The sequence below is a fragment of the Halyomorpha halys genome, unplaced genomic scaffold, assembly GCF_000696795.3.
Source record: "Halyomorpha halys isolate HHAL.00 unplaced genomic scaffold, Hhal_1.1 Scaffold31.1, whole genome shotgun sequence".
In the NCBI taxonomy this organism is placed as follows: domain Eukaryota; kingdom Metazoa; phylum Arthropoda; class Insecta; order Hemiptera; family Pentatomidae; genus Halyomorpha; species Halyomorpha halys.
In genome coordinates, this window is record NW_027107458.1 from 958158 (window position 1) to 982116 (window position 23959).

The 23959-nt window shown below is 30.2% G+C and overlaps 1 protein-coding gene and 1 long non-coding RNA gene across 10 annotated transcripts in view; one reads left to right on the forward strand and one right to left on the reverse strand.

Moving 5' to 3' along the window:
* The window catches only part of Zasp66 (PDZ_signaling and DUF4749 domain-containing protein Zasp66), a 235614-nt gene that overhangs the window by 46232 nt on the left and 165423 nt on the right, over positions 1-23959 (reverse strand). The window lies entirely within an intron of this gene.
* On the forward strand, positions 4967-5347 carry LOC136795387 (uncharacterized). Its single transcript, XR_010842971.1, has 3 exons — positions 4967-5033; positions 5105-5193; positions 5288-5347. It is a non-coding gene; the product is annotated as an uncharacterized lncRNA (long non-coding RNA).

The window sequence follows — 23959 nt, forward strand, 5'->3', positions numbered from 1 at the left end:
CTTCAGTTGAAGTAGAGAAGAAGAAAAACGCACAGTTTTTGTCTTATAGCAAGCATTAATACAAAACTGTTAATATATATAAATATGTATGTAAAGATGCTTACCTTCAGGCTCTAACCTACCCCTACTTCTAAATAACAATTGAGTGAGGTTAACACATGGTTTTAAATAAAATAACCTCTAAAACTGTTATATGTCATTTATGATAGTACGAGTGTTTCAGTGAACTAAAGACTATAAACTGATTTTGTTTTACAGGTATGTATAGTTTAAGATATAATGTATTATTTAATTTGAACTTGTCATTAATTAATAAAACAATTGTTTTATGGCAAAAGAAGTTTATAGTCTTGAAGCCTATCTCTAACACAAGATTATAAATCAGTTTTTATAGTCTTTAGTTCACTGAAACACTCGTACAATCACAAATGACATATAACAGTCTCAGAGGTTATTTTCTTTAAAACCATGTGTTAACCTCACTCAATTGTTATTTAGAGGTAGGAACAGGTTAGAGCTTGAAGGTTAGCATCTTTACACATACATACATACATACATACATACATATATATAAATAAAACAGGAAGTTGATCTGAGACTCTGAAGATGATATCATGGTGTTTGCTAATCATGCAGTACGTGATTGTAATATAATAGTCTATTCTCACAAAACATGCCATTATGGAACTCTCTAATAGGTTCAGTTAAGGAATGAATAAGTCTAAATTTTAACCGCTGTCGACAAATCCTGGATTAGACAAAAAACACGCTCACTAATCTAGGTTCTATTCCAGAGTTAAGGGAAAGTTAACGCTTTAACAGAACAATGTATCCTTTTAGAAGAAACAAACAATGTCGTTGCTAAAATTGCATTTCAAGGATAACACAGACCAACTGTCGGCTTCGGTTCCGTCCAAGCAAAGCCGTTTTAGCGAAAGGGAGTTCCTTAATCGAAACTAGCACTCAGGGGGGTCTATTCTGTTTCAAGGAGATCTATTTATACATGGAAACGCCCACAGGCTTCTGGGGCGTCCGAGCTAGAAGTGAAGGAGTATCTGGTATCCAGCAGAGTATTGAGATATGGTGACCAGTATGTCAATAATGGGTACAATCCGAGCAAGGTGAAGAAACTATTTTTGTAGCTTTGCATAGATACATTATGTTTGTTCAGGATAATTGCAGTTAAAACTACAGAAGGATCGCGAAAACAACTGTTTCTTCTGTTATATAATGTTGGAACACACTAAGACCATAATAAACATTAATAAATATATATAGTATCAATTTATTTTTTGAAAAGTATCATTTTTTTTTATTCAAATTTAATATCATATGAGCTGTTGAAAACCAAAGTGGTGTAAGTCAAATATGTTATAAGGAATAATTCCTTATTGTCTTTATTAAAACTAATCAGAGAAAGTAAGCTGTTCCTTACCACCATTTTATTGAACAATACCTGAAGTGTTAAAAATCGCAAAACTCAAGTTCATCATTTTTGCATTCAACGGTTCATATATTATTGTCGTTTGGTCGATAAAATAGTTTAATTATTGTTGATTACAAGGCTATCCTTCGAATAATTGAGGCTTTGAAAGGATAAGTGAAGATTAAATCTTTTAATCCTCTTTGTTTGATCTAATTCCTAATATTTCTTAATTCCAGATTTCTACTATTTTTCAGTTAAGGCCTATGGAGGCAGGAATCTTAATAGGGTGGAATTGAAACCATGTGATTAATATTATTAATTTATTTAAAGTTATTTATCCATTCAAGTTTTTCTTGTAACCGCCTTTTTCTTATATTTTCCTTTGAATCTATGTGCTAGTCTTGTTCTCGTAGAATGTATTTATTTGTTTGTTTTTTGGTAAACTGATCTACTGCTGTGACTATTATTAATGGTCTGATCTCACATTGCCGTCTAATAGTGAATTTGTTTAGCGGGTCACTGGAGAGGATCTGGGAGGGTGAATTCGGGAGAGCAAATTTGTAAATCGGGTGAATTAAAAATTGTGAAATGGTGAAATTGAAGGAACAGAAAAAAAGGAATGAATTGAAATATCTGTATTTGGTGTATAGACCGAAATTGATTGTAAAAGGAAACTGTAGGGGAAAAAAATATTTTCTTTCTATTTTATCATACCATGTAATTATATGTAATTTATGTATGTCCGATTACGGATTGATTTGTATGCTGTGTGATATAGCAGCCTGACGTATTTGGGCAGCATAGATGAATAAAGTATTTCTCTATCTAATCATAAATCTTAAACTAGATTTTACATAAAGAAAATACTTGAATCCATTTATATATCTTAAAATTTTAATTATACAGTGAATTTTAAAACATACAAAAGAAATCTGAACCAATACTATGCAGAGATATTAAGTAAAATTAATTTATGAAAAATATGGGATAAATTAAATGTTAATGATTATAATTAAACTTGATGCGAATTTCACTAATAAAATAAAGAGGAAAATTAACAAAAATATAGTTATATTAAATAATTTTAATGCTTGACCTGAGTAGAGGGAAGGTTACAAGCATTGTTGTGATAAATTTAAACAAGTTTTTAATTTTAATTTTTGTTTTAATGTGAAAATTGACTAATTAGGTAATTAGACATAATCTAAGAAATACTTATTAATAAAATTATATGATTTCCTAACGTTTTAATGTCTCATAGGGTAATTTGTGGACTGGTATAAATTACCTGGGCAGAATATCATGCATGAAGTTGTGTTTCAAATTATTTAGTTCAAAAATTGTATTAAGGTAAGAAAAATAAAAATAATATTGTTAAGTATTTTGAATTATTAAGGATCATAGACGTAATAAAAACTGTTCTGTGATAGATTGTCCCTGAAGATGGCCTAATTGGCTGAAACGTCTGACTTGTAAATAAAATAAAATTTTTTGAGACTATAATGGACAAAAATTATTTATTTAAACAACATGTGATTAATGTTTATCAAGAAAAAAATTCTCAAAGAAAATTGTCTGACGTTAATTTTGTGATTAAATGGGATTTGAACTTGAACATTTTAAGTTTTAACCAAACATTTTATATTGATATTTTATATACCTTAATATGGAAGGTATAATAAAATATTATTGCAAAAATTGTGATTATTTTTTTCTTTTTTTTTTTTAAGGGGGCGCACACATTTATTTAGTACGCAACCCCTCTGTATTTGGATGGCAGTATTCCAAAGAGAGTTTCATAGAATGGGGTTTATTTCTCTTTTAGGGCCTCCATGCAGACTATACAAAAGTAAACCTACTTCTTGTAACCCCAGTTTACATTACCATCATAGGATTTCCTCCAATAAAGGATTTAAAATAGAGAGGGGGGAGGGAAATACGTTTCCATTATCAAAACAGCGATATCTGCAATGTCAGTTAAAAAATTACGATTTAGGTTTCATTTTTTTTTTTTAAACAAAACAATGATTTGGGGGAGAGGAAAAGTAATTAACGACATCTCGATTTCTTTGGATCCTGAAAAGAAAACATTATAACCTGTTTTTAACGTTTACAAAAAACCGTTTTCGGTTAGGTTTTTCAAACAAGAAAACTTTAAAACAAAAATAGAGTAATGGCATATGACTTTTTTTTTTGTTTTTAAACGCTTATAAAATAAGGTAATTTATAATATGTAACAGATATTAATAATAATAAAAAATATTTCGTTATATTTACAATATTTGGTAGATAAGGTGGTATCACTTTAATTAAGGCCATAAAACAACTCTTTAATTTTTTTTTTTTTGTCTCAAAGCTTCGTAATTATTTAAATGAACTCAAAATAAAAATTAGCTTAGTTTTTACTTAATACAAAATATTCTATACATTAAATTACAGATTTTTTAACAGTATCGAATGTTGAATCCTCCGAATGAATTATTAAGGAGGATATTTATAAATAGAATACGATCTATGGAGGTCAAGAAACATAATGATGAATTTGATTTAAACTTCAGTTTTTTTAAAAGTTTTAATTAAAATGTAAACTAACATTGTAGAGTACTTGGGATTTTGGGCCGTCTGTGGCTCAGGGAATAGAGGCGCAAGTCTTTGCAACCTGGGAACTGCAGCTACGCCAGTTCGAATCCAGCCAGGGGCGTTAAATTTTATTTTTGTGGTAGGCCTTTGATATGAAAAACTTGACTCTCCACAATGGCATCAGAATAGAGTGGTACCCTGTAGATAACCCACCTCCGCTTCGTATGTCAGAAATGATCAAAATTATTTGATTATTTTTTTATATCTGCGATTATTTAAATGTATTATGGTAAAATCGAAACTCGTGGATGTTACATTCATGTGAGGGATTACTATACTTTTGATAAAACACCTTCTTTGTGAAATGAATAATTATATGGACTTACACCACTATTAATTTCATTGCCTTAATTTATTTTTTTCCCACATTAACTAATTAAATAAAATAATTCCTGAACATAGCTGGGTACCCAAGAAATATAATTAGCATACCGAATTGATCTTCACCATCCCATAATGACTAGAGTAGTTCGGTAACCAGTAGCAAGAAGTACTCTTTCTGTTCTATTTGGAGTGTACCAAGATATAAAAGTTCAATAAACAATAACAATTTCAGTTAAGGTAAGGTTTACCTTTTTTTTTTTTTATTTCGACATTCAAAAAAATACATTTACATACGCTAGCTATGGTTTGAAAACTTTGAAGTTTTCTAAAAATATTTATATTGATGTTTAAAAATACAAGTCCTTCATTTTTTTTTTCATTGGAACATCATTTAGCATCTAAATATTTTTATGAGATATTAAAGTTTAGCTAACTCGGGGTCAATAAATAGATTGAACTTTGTCAATGTTAAACTAAAACACAAATTCAGCACAGTGAAAATTAATTTCAGTATACGGAATTAATTTTCGCTATCCCATTATGACTAGAGGTTGGTAACATGTAGCAATAATCATTATTTTATATTGTTGATAATTTTATAGAGAACAATAAATGTTAATGGTTTTAAATTTTAAATAAATAGGTAACTAGACTTAAGCTTAGTAAGCTTATTAATAATAAATATGACTTTTTAATAATTGAGTGTTGGAATAGGTTTGAAATTAGAATGAAGAAAATGACCTGGGCAGAATAGCCTGCAATAGAAATTGTGAATTAATGTGAGGAGGAGTTTTGTATTGAAGGTATATTATATTATATAGAGAATAATGATGTTGTTGTAAATGTTTAAAAATGAAGATATAATATAAGCTGTTGAATATTTAGATGTCCTTGAAGATGGCTGGAATGGCCGAAACGTTGGACTAGTGAGAAATAAAGTGTTGAGACAGAATTGGATAAAAGTTTTGGTTTTATTTAATAACTAAAACACAAATTCAGCACAGTGAAAATTAATTTCAGTATACGGAATTAATTTTCGCTATCCCATTATGACCAGAGGTTGGTAACATGTAGCAATAATCATTATTTCTGTCCTTGTTAGAATGCACTAGGACATCAAATTTCAAGACATAATAACAATTTTAGTTAAGGAAGGTGTATTGAATTTGTGTTTTAGTTTAACATTGACAAAGTTCCATCTATTTATCTGCTACTGGGAAGATCAATTCTGTATGCTAATCATATTTCTGGGGGACCCAACTGTGTTCAGGAATTATTTTATTTAATTAGTTAACGTGGGTAAAAAATAAATTAAGGCAATGAAAGTAATAGTGGTGTAAGTCCATATAATTGTTCATTTCACAAAGGTGTTTTATCAAAAGTACAGTTATCCCTCAACTGAATGTAACATCCAAGAGTTTCGATTTTACGATAATACGTTTGAATAATCGCAGATATAAAAAAATAATCAAATAATTTTGATCATTTCTCATATAAGAAGCCGACCGAGCTATATTTAGGAATTATTTTATTTAATGAATTAATTGATAAAATGAATCAAGACAACGAAAGTAATGGTGGTGTAAGTCAATAGGACGTTGCTTTAAGAAACAAGGTGTTGTATTAAAAGTGCATCTCTCAACTGAATTCAAAATCCACGAGTTTCGATTATATCCAAATACAATGAGCGGATATAAAAACAATAAAATCCTGAGTACTGTATGATGTACATTTTTAGTAACCGTACATACAGTTATTAAAAATCATAAAAAAACGTAAGAGCTATGGTCAGAAATTATTTTATTTAATTAGTGGATTAGTATGGAAAATAGAAAAAAAAGGCGAGATGATAAAATTGGTAGTGTTAAATATCGATATCAGGAACAAACCTGCAGATGTTTAATCGGTTGTTATGTTGATATTAGATATTGATTGTTATGTTGATTGATATATTTGTTATGTTGATCGGTTAGTCGTTGGTTCGTATATATTTTTAACTCTTCTTATAACTATTTGTCATCACCCTCTCACACGCTTTCTTCCTCCAAATTTTTCTACTTTTTATTTTTTATTTTCACCCTCTCGTAACGTTTTCTTTATAAAAAAAACACTTAGTCATTGTTGTAATGGCTTTTTTAATTCTGAGTTTGGCAGTCATTAGCGCAGTATCCATTAGGCGTTTGATTTTCCAGCGAACAGGTTCGTTTTTATTCTTTTTTTGTTTTCTTTCCCCTTTCTTTATTTTACTCTTACCCTTTATTTTCTCCACTTTTATCCATTTTCCTTACCCGCGTTATAAGTTTTGTTCACTTTATTATTATTGGTGTTTTCAGATTTTTTTTTTCTATTCATTTCTTGGTATACTTTACTTATATTTTGCCTCTTTATCATCTATTATTGTTACATATATTTTCTTCCTCTCAATTTTCATTTTCTTTTCATATTTCAATTTTTAAATTAATAATAACTAATATGTTCATACTTCTTTGCATTATATAACTTCATTTTTATTTAATTTCCTTAATTGTGTTATTTTACCCACTTTTTCAATTACCTATGTATACATTTTATCTCCCGCTTCTCTCATCACTTCATTTTATTAATTCTATTTTGTAAAATTATTCATTTTATGTGCAAAATTATTCTGTTTATACTTTCTTTTTTATTTTTCTATACTTACTGTGGTTCTTATCTTGTTCTGTTTTTAGCCCTGAAGAAGGCTAGAAACTCTAGCCGAAACGTTGGCACATTAAAAATAGGTTAATCTAACTTATTTGTGTTTATCATTGACCGCACCCCCAACCATCTTCTCCTCATCCTGCAGATGTTTGTTCAGCTAATAGTTTCCTGTAAATAATCCTGCCATACCTTTAGGTAATCTTGTCCATGTTAAGAAGTGTATCACTTCTTTTTGTATCATTTAGGAACATCTTTAACTGCTCTAAAAAAGTTTAATTTCTCCCTTATGGAAGCCTAATGTACAAACTCCAATAGCAATAGAGGTTCACTATTCTGGAGACATAGCACATAGGTAGATAGAGAGGTTGAAGACCGCGGGGTTGGTAACCTAGAGAAAATCTGAAACGTCCGATTCTGTGGTGGCATAAGATGATTTCCTCTTGTCTTAATTAACTACTAAAAGCCATCTACTTTCCATTATTTGTATTAACTTTTAAAAATTACTGAAATCTGCTTCTCGAGGGAGGCCTCAATCCCTATCAAAGCATTTGAATGAGGATTCAAATGCTTTGATAGGGATTTCATATACTTCCCCAGGGATAGGATACTATCAACTATCAAGACTATCATGACCTTCGGCCTCTGCCTCCTTATTTCTTCAAATATCACAATGGAATAGACTATCCTGCTAATAACTGATAATATCTTGCTAATTGACTAACAATTGTACTATCTTTTCTTTTCTTTTTTTTAGGCTAAGACATTGGAGTCCTATGCTGCCAAACCATGGTTGGGGGTCAAAGTTTTTCATTTTGCGGGACCGCATCTCAATGAAAAAAGTCAACGCCCCAGACCGAATTCGAATCGGCACCGCTAATAGACACAAATTTGTAAGACTGTGTCTTAACCACTGAGCTACTGGCGGCCCATCTTTTTTTTTTGCTTCTTAATTGTCAGTTTATCAAACATAAATTAATTTAAACAATGGGTGAATTGTGTTTTGGTGTTTGGCAATGGTATATAATGGCCTCTTCCACATTAAGTAATTAATATATCCCCAAAACTACTTAAGAAAAGTCAATAGTAAGCATATAGTTAATTTTTTTCTGAGTTTATGATCACTTCTTTACCCTTAAGAAGTTGAGTGAGCCTTCTGGTTTCTGAGGACCGATGGTCCATGTACTGAAACAACTGGACCATTCAACAAGCCTAAACATACTAAATACGACTTGACAAGATAACGTATAATATACTCATCTTAAATTAGAACTTCTAATTTATTTAATTGATTTCATTAATTCATTTTAGAAAAAATGCTAATCAAGTTACAGTTGTTATTTAGATATTATTATTATTAGAAGGCTAACTAGAAAGATCAATTATACTCTTTCTTAATAATAATATTTTTTAAAGGAATATCGAAGGTTAAATAAATGTTCATTTAGATTAAAATACTCCTTATAAATTTATTTAGTTATTATATTTTTATTTGTTAATTTTTAAAGCTCCCTTTAGTTTTAACCGCAACAATCTTCTAGAGTAATATAAACCTCATCCAAACCGGGTAAAGGAAAAATGTTGAGTGCTGAACAACTGACTGAACCCAGACTTTTGAACAAAGTTATCTTGGAACTTTTTAACGCAAAAACGTGATACAGAATATTTCTACTTCAAAAATATTTGAATCGCAACTATATATGAAAGGTTCAGAAGCCAAGTGACAATGTTGTGAATTTTTTTAAACCCGTTCCTAAGCCGCACTAATGCTTCTTAATTGACAATATCGTGTAATTTTTATTAATTAACTAATAGTTTTTGATAACTGTGAGAGTGGATAGATCATTGGTAAGGCAATGGGCTATTTAATCTAATGACCTGGGTTCGATTCCGGCAGTGACAGATAATTATTATCTGTTACCTACAGGGGTTGAATGAGCCCTGTGGGTTTGGGTGCCCTCCAGGGTCAACCGAGCCTCATAAAGTGGGTACCCTTAATTGGGTAAAAATCTGGCGGTCGAGCGTGATTCTGATCAAATCACCTCCTTGAACAACCGTTAGTTTAGTAATAGTACTTCCGTACAAAGTGCTTCAACCCTGACTTTCATCGATTGTAGTGGTACGGATTTATTTTTTAATTATTGATAATTTCACAATTTCAGCACAGATAGATAAAAAGGAAAATTATTTTTCCAAAAATTGTCACTTTTACTTCTTGGCTTTTTCTCTAATCATGAGGAGACAATGTTTTCACAAACAATCAGCAGAAGACAGATAAGATGCAACGGTTGACAGTCAAAGCGTGTACACGTAGAAGCTGGCTGTCGGCAAGTATAGCCGACTATCACATGAAAGCTATAGAGATGATAAGACAGTACTGCCACAACAGAATATATCATAGTCTACATAATGATAGCTGCTGTGAAAGTTTTTTTTTAAATTATTTATTTATTGTAATTTACAACTATACAAAATAATACAATAGGTAAATATATAGTATGTTTCATATACACTTGAAAATCTTGGGAAGGAACCACCCATTGGTGGTACTTCAAACATTAATTTAAACTAGAAGGTCTCGTGGCCATCTTCTTTTCAAACGCCTCGGAGGATTATCAGGGATTGTTAAGGATGAAAGATTAAGAATTAATGGGTTAGGATGGGTAAGGAGTTTGAAATGAAAAGACGCATATCTGTTTTGGGCCAAATCTGCAACGAATGGGATGTTAAGGTCTTTATGAATGAATTTATTTGTGACATAATAAGGAGCATCAAGGATTTTACGTAGGATTTTGGATTGTAACGACTGGATGCGGGAAGAATTTGATGGTTTGGTGGAGCCCCAGAGCTCAATTCCATATGTCCAAATTGGTCTGATGATTGTAGTGTATACTAATTTTTTGTAGTGAATGGGAAGTTTAGAGCGTTTGTCAGGTAAGTGTTGTAGCAATCGGAATCTACGAGCAGTTTCTTGTCGTTTCAGTCTTGTGTGTGGATTCCAAGTAAGTCTCTTGTCAAGATGGAGTCCTAAGTATCGAATCTGTTCAACAGGCGCTGTGAAAGTTGAAGCTACAACTGAAAATATCGTGGTAACTATAACCTTTAATCGCTATAGAAAACCTATATTATTTATTTTTTTTGAGTAGTGAGGTAGAGATAAAGTAAAGTAACAACACCAGTTTTTTTAATAACAAAAACTGTTAACAAAGGATAAATGAATAGCATAAACAAACTGAGTGTTCAGCATTTCAATCCTTTGAAACCTGAAAATACAAAACTCTTTCATCTAGGCGGGATCCTTCAATTAAATTGAGGGTGAGACATTAATTGTTGGAAAAAAATTAATTAAAATTAACATCTTTTAGTAAAATAGAAATTACATAATTAAAATTACAAATCATGATACAGCAGACTTTAATAAAGGCTAAGACACCTAAAAGTGAATATTAGAAATCTGGTTAGAGGAAAAGTGAGGGAGAGCCAATAAAAGCATTCTGTTTCTTTTTTTGTCTTAAAAGATTAACAAAAATACGTGAATAAAAAAAAAAAATATTCTCCGATTCGGTACAAAAGTTATCCATTATTTTAGGGAAACTTATGACTATAATAATCGACATTTTTACATCAATTCGAAATTGGAAAACGTAAGGAAAATTTTATACCAAATCTATCCATACCTTAATAAAAAATCAAAATTATCCAATATAAAAATAAATTGATAATATATAAAGTTGTGCTAAGACCCATCTTAACTAATGCCCTGATCTATTTGGAGTTGTAACGGTACAACCAATATATAACAAAAAATAAAAGTATTTCAAAAGAAATGCCTCGGAATCGTTAATAACTATCCATAATAAATTAGAATATCTAAATATTAAATATAGACTCTGTACAAGATCATATACATAAACTAACGCAAAAGTTCTTCTAGACTTGCCTCAACTTATGAAACCGTCTAATAGGCAATAGGAAATTACACTGAAACTACTATCCGTACATATAAACACAAAAGAACTAAACATACATTAATGTAAACATAAATCAATGATATATATGTACTTCATGTTAACTAATGATATGTAGTTTATTCAATCTAATGTTATATATTTTATTTTTAATTTTATAATATTTATTTTAATAATATTTTGTATATGTTTATATAGTTGACCGTAAAAATTAATGTATAAGAAGATGGTCAGGGTTACAGTCAAAAGAAAAAAAAAATAGTTTACAACTATTTATTTTCCGACGTTTCGCCCCACTTTGCAGGGCTTCATCAGGGCTAAAAAGATACAAAAAAAACAACTGAGAATATCACAACAATAAGATACAATAAGGCAATTTAAGCTAGCATAAATATTATGTAAAAAAATTGCCTTATTGTATCTTATTGTTGTAATATTCTCAGTTTTTTTAAATCTTTTTAGCCCTGATGAAGCCCTACAAAGTGGGGCGAAACGTCGGAAAATAAATAGTTATAAACTAATTTTGTTTCTTTTTTGACCGCAACCCTGACCATTTTCTTATTCATATCAATAATATTTTGGTTCCCTCCCCTTCAGTTTTTTTTTTACTAAAACGTAAAATAGAGAAATTTGTAAGAATAGGTGTATGAGCTATTTTTATATTGCCTATATAGCTAATACAAACTAGGTTTTGAATCTTCCAGTCCTCAACATCAGTATCAGAACTTCATAACAATTTTAGAAATCTTTTCATCTATTCTTAAACTACTCTCATCTGGTTGGACAACAGTGTATAGAGAAACGTCAACACACAAAAACGTAGTAATAAATTTCCTGTTCATTTTATTTTGAAACCACTTTAAACCTCTCTGCTAAATATTATTGCCACCCCATAACTGTTCGTTTTTAAAGAGCATAAATTCAAGGAGAAATTGAAACTACTGTACAGTAATGATATCTGATATTACAATTATAAATACAACTGTTACTGCGCTATTAAATAGTTCGAAATAAGCTAATGTTTACATAACATGACGAATAAAGAAATAATGTTGATCTGACAGTTCTCGAATTAGCAGTCTTCGCACAATGGGTTTGACATTGAATGTCATAAAAACTTCAATTTCATGACCCTGTTTTGCTTTATTAGTGACATATCTGGCATTAAAAGTTTAGATTTTATTTTAAATTGGATCCATAGATAGTACCGTAGACTGCGGTTGTTACAAAGTCTATCAATGGAGAACATAAAGGACATAAAGCAGCGATAACATAGAAGGATCAAACTAAAGGAGTAGAAAGAGGGATTTCGCTAAATAGAGCAGTATTTAGGGCGATAAATAAGTGTGGTACAGTTAGGGGTTAAACCTGGATTTCACCATAGATTTAAATTTACGCGGAATTTATTTTATTTTAATTCATCATAATCTCGAAAGTAACATGGGTTGTTGATTATCTAAAAAAAAAAAACATTAGAGTACAACAAATAAAAGAAACATTTGTAAAAAATATTGTATCAATTTAAAGGTTTGTGCAATCAACATTTTTGTTATTGTTCGATGAGTTCAATGCCCTTGTCTAACGAAAACTAAGAAAATAATTAATACTTTTAAATACTGAGAGTTAGAAGGTGTGGTGCAAAAATAGCGTAATAAGATAACTATTGACTGAAGTAATTTAAGATTGAAATTGATTGACTAAAGTAATTTGATTTCAAGCAAACAGCTCTGATAAAGGCTAGAAACTCTAGCCGAAATGTTGGCACAATTAAAAATGTTACACCAACTTATTTGTGTCTCATTTTGACCGCACCCCCAACCATCTTCTCCTCGTACGTCATCCACGTCAAATATCTCTCAGAATTAAAGTAATTTAAGTTTAATAAAATAATAGCGATAACACTAAGGATTAAACGATGGGAGTGGGAGAGGGCGGAATTAATAAATAATTATTTATATGATGATCATTATTAGTTCTATGGATTTTTTAAATTATTATATATATACTATAGTTGACAAGTCAATAACAAGGGAGAATGGTAAAATTATTATTTTCGACCATTTTTATAAATAATACTCCAAATAGTCTGAATTTGCTGGTTAAAAAAGAAGATCTTTAAAAAGAAAAAAAATAACAAAAATATAAATACTGATAAATCATTGTAGACTCACAAATATATATCGTGTCTTTAAAGTTACATTGACGTAATCGTTAAGTCATGGACTATTGGTAACATGCACATCAAGTTCTTCAAATAATGCCAAGCATCAAATTAAATACGAATTCTACAAAAAACTAGAATATCATCGTATATATTATAAATTAATAAGTCATCGGGTCATTGCCAAAATGTTAAGAGAATTTATAATTATATGATTTTAAACAGATCTAGGATAGCCAATTTCTGATTTTATATTTATATGTTTTAATTCATTATTTTTTATTCTTATTGGTGACATAGTCGGTTCAGTTAGATCTCTTTGGCACTCCGAAGGAAATACAACACAGCATTAAAATGTAAATTAACCCTGGATCCCAGATTTGCAACAGTTATGTATATTTTTACATTACTATACTATTTAATTTTGTATCCATAATAACTTATTTAAAGGGAATTTTATATTTATGTCACTGTTTCCACAAGGGCGATGTATATATATTATATAGTCTTTATTCGTCGTTTAAAAAAAATAAATAATAAGGTTGACTCTATTCTTGTCATTGGCAGAATTTAAATATATATATATGTAAACAAGTAATATTCACTAAAAAGCGTTTATAAAAGAATATTTTTATTGGCTTAGAAGACATACCCAAAGTAAAGCAGAGTCGTTTTGGTCAACTTCGTTGTGGTAGTTGTTGCTCATGAGGGTTGCCATGGTCGAACTGACTGTTGCTAGCGATGGGGATCCACCCCCAACTTCAAGTCACCTCCCCCCTCCAACGGGCGCCAATCAGCTGTGAGGTATTATTAGCCCCCCCTGGATTCGCCTTTAACTATCCTCAACGGCTGAAACCAGAGCCCCAATCACTGTCCATCTACCATGACAGTAACTGGACCTATACCACAAGGTACAAGGGTCATATATACAACAAGCAGTATCAGTTCTAAACACTTGCGTTGTTTACTATATGTCGGTTACTAATTTACGAAAACTCCCTATAAATCGAGTATCACCGCACCTGAATGGCCAGAAACCTGGAATTAAGCCAGTCGTCGAGGAAATTCGAACATTTAGACAAAAATAATCGCAAACTTTGCCAAGTGTTCATTCTATACTGAATGAGAATTCAAGAAGAGGATTAATTGCCATGTAAACTATAGGATATATTGAATTCTATAAGCAATTGGAAGAGTGGAAATTTATTGTATAAAAAAAAAAAACAGCAAAAAAATATATATGTAATTCATAGAACTACATAACACTTATGTATATCTTAAAAGGCGTAAAATGGCTCCTAGAGATCATTATACATACGTCTTGGGAATATAATGCGCCCTTGGGTACCATTTCTTTCTGGAAGACGATAAATTATGTCGCATGTCTTACTAATGTTACACTTGCCAAGAACAATATGATTCTCATTAATAATTATGTTCCAAAGTATTTTGTTTTTTACATTCAACCACATTTTAACGCGTTTTGCTTTCACTTACCTATATATGGATTACATAGTAAGGTAAAGTGTTATAATGGTGCAAAATTTTGAATTCGAGTTTCCGACTGAAAATCTCGTAAAATGGCCAGTGTAATCCTACTTTCCCGTACTCTGTGGTAGCCTTCCTTAATTATATGGATAATATTATGAATCATATTTTATAATTATAAATAATATTACGAATTACTTTTCTTTCTTGCACAGTAATGCACTACTAATTCACATTTTATTTCTGTTTTTAGAGGGTTCGGAAAAAAAAAAAAAATTTTAAAAAACAAAACAAAAAAAAACGGAATATGGTCCGGGTGAAGTCAAAAAACATTTTACATCTCTTTATTTGTATTTTCTTTAATATTTCTTCTCTTATCTATCTGTTACTATTACCCTTTTCATTCACTATTTACAACCTTTAATTTTTCTTATTATATCTTACTTTTTTACATTTTATACCCCTGTTATTTTACACTTATGTTTTTTTTTCCTCTATTTTCCTTTTTTTAACTATGTGTTTGTATCTTTTTTAGCCCTGACGAAGCCCTGCAACGTGGGGCGAAACGTTGGGGAAAAAAAAAGTTTTGACCTCACCCGGACCATACTCCATTCATCTATTCACACGGCCAATCGACAATCTTCCAGAATGTTCAAAAAAAAAACAAACATATTTTGACGTTTCAGGTGCTTTTTAATTATTACTCGATTTAACTATCCCTTAAAGTCTCTTCTTCCCGTTTGAAGCAAATATTTCAAAAGTGATAAAGGACCGTCGCTCCTTGGGTCATAGTGGCCTATGTATTATATATTATTGTATTTTGCATTTAAATGAAAATAAAGGGGTTTTGAAAATAAAATAAAAAGGTCCTAGTGGAGTGAGTCCGGCGGGGAAGGATTGCCTTTTTTGTGTTATGATCTCCTCTTGTGCGATTGTGACATGTCGTACATCGACCAACATACTCACTATAAATGTCTCTTTGATAAGTCAGATAAGTGAGGCTACTACGAAGGGTGGGCGTGGTGGGTTTTCATACGTTTTCCAATTTCAGGGGCTTCCCGTTTTAAGTCAATATTTCGAGAGTAATACATTCTACATCTCATCTGCAATAACGTAGCTCAAACACAAATAGTCAAACGAAATTAAAATTGTATATTTAAGACGGATATAGGTCTGGGATGTGATAGCAAATTTTCAGATAAAATCGACCGACCAAAAGTGCAACCTTTTAGAATCGATTTTCAATTCGATTCTCTCGAAAACTGCTCCAATGATTTTGAATAAATTTTGCATGCCAAAGTATAATTAAATGTTCTATAATATCTAATAGGTATTATCCTCATTGAAATAGTTCGACAGAGTTTAATAAATCTTTCTCTAAAATACCTTAATATTTTCATTTTTTATTTAGAAATAATAAACAGCTCTCATTGCTAGTAATAATAAACACAAAATATGAAGATTGTTTTTTATATTATGTTAATTAACAGATAGAATTAATAATTAGTCTTTAATTAACATTTAGTAATTTTTTGGAAGTCCTTTTTACTATTGTAGTTGAAGTACATATTTTCATTGTCATAGAACGTTTTGGCTACAATAATGGATTGGATTCAACAATTTTAAATTGAAATCTCCTGTTGAACAGATTCGATACTTAGGACTCCTTATCTTTATAAGAGCCTTACTTGGAATCCACATATAAGACTGAAACGACAAGAAACTGCTCGTATATTTCGATTGCTATAACACCTACTTGACAAACGCTCTAAACTTTCCATTCACTACAACACAAATTACTATACGCTATGATAATCAGACCAATTTGGACATATGGAATTGAGCTCTACCAAAGCATCAAATTTCTCCCGCATCCAATCCTTACAATCCAAAACCCTACGTAAAATCCTTGATGCTCCTTATTACGTTACAAATACACTCATTCACAAAGACCTTAACATCACATTCGTTGCAGATTTGGCCCAAAACAGATATGCGTGTTTTCATTCCAAATTCCTTCCCCATCCTAACCCATTAGTTCTTAATCTCTCATCCTCAACAATCCTTGATAATCCTCCGAGGCGTCTGAAAAGAAGATGGCCACGGGACCTTCTAATATAAATAAAGCTTGAAGTACTACCAATGGGTGGTTCCTTCCCACGATTTTTGAGTGTAAATGAAACATTCCACATATTTACTTATTGTATTTATTATTTTGTACAGATGAAAATTACATTAAATTAATAAATTTAAAAAAAAATCTAAACCTTATTGGTAGGACTTAATTTTAAGTTTTCCTTGACAATGATTTAGCTAAGAGCATTGGGAATTGTTATTTTTTTGTTAAAATTTGGAACCTGAAATTTTCCCGTTGTTTAAGAATCGCCAATAAGAAAGTCCTGACCATTCTTTTGTAAATAATTAATTTATTTTATTTAACAGGGAACTCTAAAAAGAATTCTTCATTTCAGTCTTGAAGGAATTCTAAATCTGCATCGAGTGCAACTAATGAGGTTGTCTTGTTGCTCTAAATATTTCTGAAGGGGGAGAGAAACACTAAATAGAGACTGAGGGCAGAGGTTATTAACCTTAACATTACTGGTTATAGCTTTTATAAACATATGAATTATATATACAATTGTGATTATGCATATAATTTGTAACATACATAACATTGCAATCTATCTTATTTAAAAATAAATTACACCTGGAAAACTTGTCAACTATAATCCAGTTCTTTTTTTCCATTACAATGGATATTTTAAATCGATTTTTCCTCATCGCATATGATTCTCTGAAAAGCTGAAAAGGGGAGAAAAAACTTTTATCTCAATAGATCCATTAATCTTTAGATCGGAAATATTTTTGTTTATAAAGAAATTTCTTAATAAAGACTAAGAATTCTAGAAAAATTTTATTTTGCAGATGAAAGTAAATTTAATAGTTTTGCATCTGATGACCGCAAGTATCTTTGGCAAAAATCTAATACCGAGTTTCAATCTCGGCATGTGAAGCCCACTGGAAAACATGGAGGTTGAAATCTCCAAGTTTGGGGTTACATGTCGTGGAATAATACAAAAAAATTGGGTTTTATTGACATTATGAATGCTAAAAATATGTATAAATTTTGCAGTATAATTTAAAGTGTCAATCAAAGAAAATTTTATTTTACAACAAGACTATGACCCCAAGCACATGGATTACAAAATGAAATAGTGCATGCTATACAATGCAACTTAAAATGCCACCTCAGTGTTCGGATATTAATGCTACAGAATACGTTCGGTATCTATCGGACCTGGAAACAAGAACAAATAATATTTCTTCAAAAAATTTTTTCTTTTTTTTTTTTTAGTTTAATATTTCTTTTATAATTGCGTGTATTTATATATTTTTTTAATTAAATAAAAACAATTAAAATTTTGATTTTGTTTTTTTTTACTTTATTTAGTTTATTCACAACTGTAAAAGTATTTTTACAACCAGCGAATGAGATGTAGAGAGAGAGAAAAAAAATAATAAAAAAAAAAAGTCATGAAGGCATGAAGGTTAAGTTCATCCAATGATGCCTCTCCATTAAAATTGAAATTTAAAAATCAAGTTAAGAGGTCCCTATTCCAGCTCCTTCGTAAACGTCGTCTCGTATCTGGTAAGTCTAGTGTTGATAGTCCTTGAATTAGAGGGTTAGTGTGTGTTGGAAGTGCGTCGTGAAACCATTTATATAATGATTTAATGGTTTTTTGTACGTAGGGAGTTCGTAAGTCTTTGTGTAAGTTCTTGTTACTGATGTAGGGGGGAGCGCTACTGATCAGTCTTAGTAATTTTGATTGAAATTGTAGCAGTTTCAGTAAGTTAGTTTTTTTGGCATATCCGTAAATTTGTGCACCGTAAGTCCAAGTTGGTCTGAGAGGGTAAGTATAAATCTTTAGTTTTTCTGAAAGTGGTAATTTTGATCGTTTATTTAAAAGATGAAATAAATTATTATTATTAAATTATTAAGTCGGAAATTTAGCTTTTGTTTTGTTATTTTTATGTGGGAGGTCCATGTATGTCGTTTGTCTAATGTCAATCCAAGGTATTTTACTGTGTCTGTCCGGGTTAAACTTCGTTCGTTTAGAAAAACAGGAGGACATAGACCACGACGGAGCGTAAAAGTTTTGATTTTTTAAAAATAAAACAAAAACAAATTAAGTGTGCCAATACTTTTTTACCCACTGAAAATGGTCTTTAATATTAAATAGATCTAGAATTTCAAAATAGCCTCCTCTAACCTAAATACCTGAATTTATTTTAATTGAAATATTTAAACATCTCTTATAGTTAGAAGCAATAAAATAAATATTAAAATAATTTTTTTAAAAAATTAATAATTAACTGAAGGAGAAAAAAGAAGAAACCTTAACCCGAGTTAAATTTTTTTTTTTATATAAAGGCAGTAATATAGATGTATAATATATCATTAAAATGCCAAAGATTTTATAAAATGAATATCTAACATAAAAAGTCATAGAAGGTAAATTGTGACTAAAAACTTATTTATTAATACATTTTTCATATTTTTATGGTTTTTATGACAATATTGCGGATAAAATGTCTTTTTAAGGTCTGTTTGTTTCCAGTGGGCAAGGTCTATTCAAGCATAATCAAATTTGTGTAATCATAGAAACAAATATACCGTAAAAATGAATTTCTATCATATAACTACAACTTTATACGATAGAAATTCATTTTTAACAATTAAGAGAAAGTGACTTAAAACACGTTTATGATTACATTTTTCATGGTTTTTATGACAATAGTGTTTAAGGTCAGTTAGTTTGTAGTGGGCAAGGTCTGTTCAAGCATATTCAAATTCGTTTAATCACAGTTTCTAATATACTACATTAGACTACCGAAGATTTTATAATATGAATATCTAGAATTAAAAGTCATAGAAAGTAATGCAGAGTGATTAAAAACGCATTTATGATCAAATTTTTTAAATATTTTCATGGTTGTTATGACAATAGCGTGAGTAAAATGTTTGTTTGTTTGTAGTGGTCTGTCCATACTGATGGTATACTATATGATATATAATATACTGTTAGAATGTCAGATATTTTATAAAATGCATATATAACATATAATTTCTTATAAGACAAAGGAAAGTGACTAAAAACACATATACAATTACATGTTTTCATTGTTCTGATGACAATAGTGCGAATAAAATATATCTTACTGTCTTTTTATTTATAGTGGGCAAAATACAAGTTCAAGCCTAAACAAATTTGTGGAATCGCAGATACTGACATACCATTAGAATTTCAGATATTTTATAAAATGAACATCTAGCATACAAAGTCATAGAAGGCAATGAGAGTGACTAAAAACAAGTTTATTAATATATTTTTTCATCGATGTATTTTTCGTAGTTTTTATGACAAGAGTGTGGATTAATGTCTGTTGTGTGTGGTTTGCTGAAGCTAACCAAATTTGTGTAGTCACAGATAAAAACAAATTCTTCTTATCAGAAATATTAGGTATTTAGATAATTACATTTTTTGAGTTTATTTCAAGAATAATTCATCCCTAAGATTTGGAATGATAGGAACTTCAATGTATTTTACTGAATATAAGGAAATCTATAGTAAAAAAGACATTAGATCTTATGTTAAAACTGATATACTGTTAGAATGCTGGAGGTTTTATAAAAATGAATTTCTAAAATATAAAGTCATTTTTTAAAAATTTATTTAATGTGATTTACAACTGTACAAATAATAAATACAATAAGTAAATATGTTGCATGTTTCATATACACAAAAAATCTTAGGAAGGAACCACCATTGGTAATACTTCAAGCATTAATTTAAATTAGAAGGTCCCGTGGCAATCTTCTTATCAGACGCCTCGGAGGATTATCAGGGATTGTTAAGAATGAAAGATTAAGAATTAATGGGTTAGGATGGGTAAGGAGTTTGGAATGAAAAGACGCATATCTGTGTTGGGCCAAATCTACAACGAATGGGATGTTAAGGTCTTTGTGAATCAGTTTATTTGTAACGTAATAAGGAGCATCAAGGATTTTACTTAGGATTTTGGATTGTAAGGATTGGATGCAGGAGGAATTTGATGGTTTGGTTGAGCCCCAGAGCTCAATTCCATATGTCCAAAGTGGTCTGATTATCGTAGCGTATACTAATTTTTTGTAGTGAATGGGAATTTTAGAGCGTTTGTCAAGTAAGTATTGTAGCAATCGGAATCTACGAGCAGTTTCTTTCAGTCGTAGAAGATAATAGAGAGAGAGTTAGTAAAAATCATCCATGAATTAACTTTATCGTGGTTTCACATGGTTGATATGACAACAGTCCGAGTAAAATGTTTGTACGTAGTGTACGAAATATGTTTAATCAGAGACAATAGCCTATTATCAAAATTAATAGTATTTAACCAATTAAATTTTTTGAGTTTATTCTTAGAAGAATTCGTCTCTAAGGTTTCGGAATATTTAGGGTTTTACTGTATATTATTAAACGTAAGGAAATCTGTAACTAGAATGACAACAGATCTTACGTTTTTAATAATCAAAATTAATATAAAAATTGAAAACTTCGTCCTATTAATATCTTTTCTAAAACATTTTTCAGTGCTCTTTCCGTTTCTTCAGGGTCAACTATTCGTGTCATTAATTATATTATCTTTTTGATATACATCCATAATTCTATATCTCAGCCTTAAGTAGAAAGTTTATAATGTACACTATTAGAAAGTTTACTATAAAAACAAAAAATCAAAATTAAAAAACTGAGATAAGAAAATAAAATGAAGGAACGGTAGAGGATTTGGAATTGTTGCACGAGGTTAGGAAATACTATTGGTTTCAAGCCAAAACATATCAGCATTTGTCGTTGCCAAGGCCGTTCTGTTAAAAAGAACTCTTTGACTTGAAGCTTTCAGGTTAGTTTTACTTTTATTTGTTTACGTTGGAACAAACATTTCCTTGTAACTAATTAAAAAAAATAATTATAAAGCATTAGAAAATGTAAAAATATATAAACCACGTATGGCAAATAATAATATATAAAATATAGATGTCAATCTCGCCCAAAAATATTAGCTCTAATTTAATCTGTGCAGGGGTACATTAGGTGTATTCATTATGTTGTGTTAAATGTAAAATATTTTACCATGTTAAATGTTATAAGTATAGGATTGCGAGCAGCCCAATTTAAAGTCATGTTAAATAGTAAATAAATAAGAGCTCCTAGCGGATTTTTTGAGCAACTTGTTTTATAACCTTTCCTTTCAAAACTTCATATTATTGTTTACTTCTAAGTTTTCATTAAAGTAATTTTTTACAACATGCATAGATTTGGTGAAAAGTGGAAGTTTTGTAAACGTTTAAGCTACTGAATTTCTTGTTGATCTTATAACTTGTAAGGAAGAGAATCAAGATGATCTAATTGCCGACTGTCATTACATTATTATTATTGTCAGCCATTGCTTTATTAGTTTTAAAAACATCCAAAACAATACTAACACAATCAAAACACAAACTAGGAGCAAGTTACCTAACACGACAACAAAGAAAATGCTGACGAGCTCAGCTGGTCTGTTGTGTGACGTCATTCTCCATTTAAGAGACGTAATAACAGACTCTCAACCGTATTATGTATTATATCGTTTTAACATGCTAAAAGAAGGAAATATTACTCCATTTAGCATAAGTTTTTCCATTTAACACGTTAAACTCAAGATCATGAATACCCCCTTTGTAGGTTATTGTTCAGGTGGATTGTACCTTAAATTCTTTAACAGTATATTAGTATTTAAACAGACTTAATAATGTTAATAATCTCAATATTAGCAATGACAGTAACAGATATAATTTGAAAAATACTATTGAACACTATTGAGGAATAAACCAGATTTCTTACTTTTTCCTAAATGTTAATAAAAGAAAATGTATATTAGGGGTATTCATGATCTTTAGTTTAACATGTTAAAGCGTAAATGGAAAAACTAATGTTAAATGGAGAAATATTTCCTTCTTTTACCATGTCAAAATGATATAACATTTAACGTGGCTGAGAGTCTGTTACTAGGTCTGTTAAATGGAGAATGACATCACGAAACAGACCAGCTGAGCTTGTCACCGTTTTATTTGTTGTGTTAGGTTACTTACTCGTAGTTTGTGTTTTTTTTCTTTTGTCATGTGTTTTGGACTTTTAAAATAATATAATTAGTAGCCAAACTTTTACACTTCTACTTTTCACTTATTTTAGGCATGTTGTAGTTAATTACTTTAATCAAAACTTAGAAGTAAACAATAACATGAAGTTTTGAATGGAAAGGTTACTAAACAAGTTGCTCAGAAAATCCGCTAGGAGCTCTTATTCATTTATCATTTAACATGACTTTAAATAGGGCTGCTCACAATGCTATACTTGTAACATTTCACATGGTAAAACATTTTACATTTAACACAATATCATGAATACCCCTAGTATTCACAGATTACTCGCAAAATTCAACAACAATTTTGAATAGTTTAAACTCCTTTTGCCCCTTTTATTTTACATCACCAACGTCTTCCCCATCCAAAAATCAATCAGAAACCCTTGTAACAAAATCAAATTTGAAAACAAAATCAAACTATCTCTTTTTTCCCCCGTACTCTCCAAATTTTAAGATAAAAAATAAAAATAAGAGAAAAAAATAAGAAAACTAAACAAGAATGGAGATTAATAGAAAATCTTTATGTGATAAAGAAGGCATATCTCTATTACTAATCAATAATATATATATTTTTTAAGGTACTAACAAGTCTTTTCGTTGGGTCTTTTTCATAAGCAATTATTCCATTTCCCATAAAACATTTTATCATAGTTTTTTTTAAGGCAATCCACGTCGAAAGTGATGTTCTCCTGGTTATCTAGACGTGACCAACCTATTCTATCCATGGTTGGGGGTTGTTTTGTGGGACCTTAATGAAAAAGTCAACACACCAAGTCCGGATTCGCAAAATAGGCACCACCCACAGAACTCAGATAGATAGACTTGCGTCTAACCCCTTAGCTACGGTGCGTCCTTTCCTCATAGTTTGAAATTATTAAATCTATTGATTATATTTTTTAATTAATTTACATAATTAATACATACAATTAACGGTAAAGTAAAAAAAAAATGGTTTGGAAATAAACTTAATGCAAAAACTGAAGTAAAAGCTAGAACATAAAATAATTAAAATAGGTTACCCAAATTTAAAAACTAGCGTTGTATTGTGATGCAGAA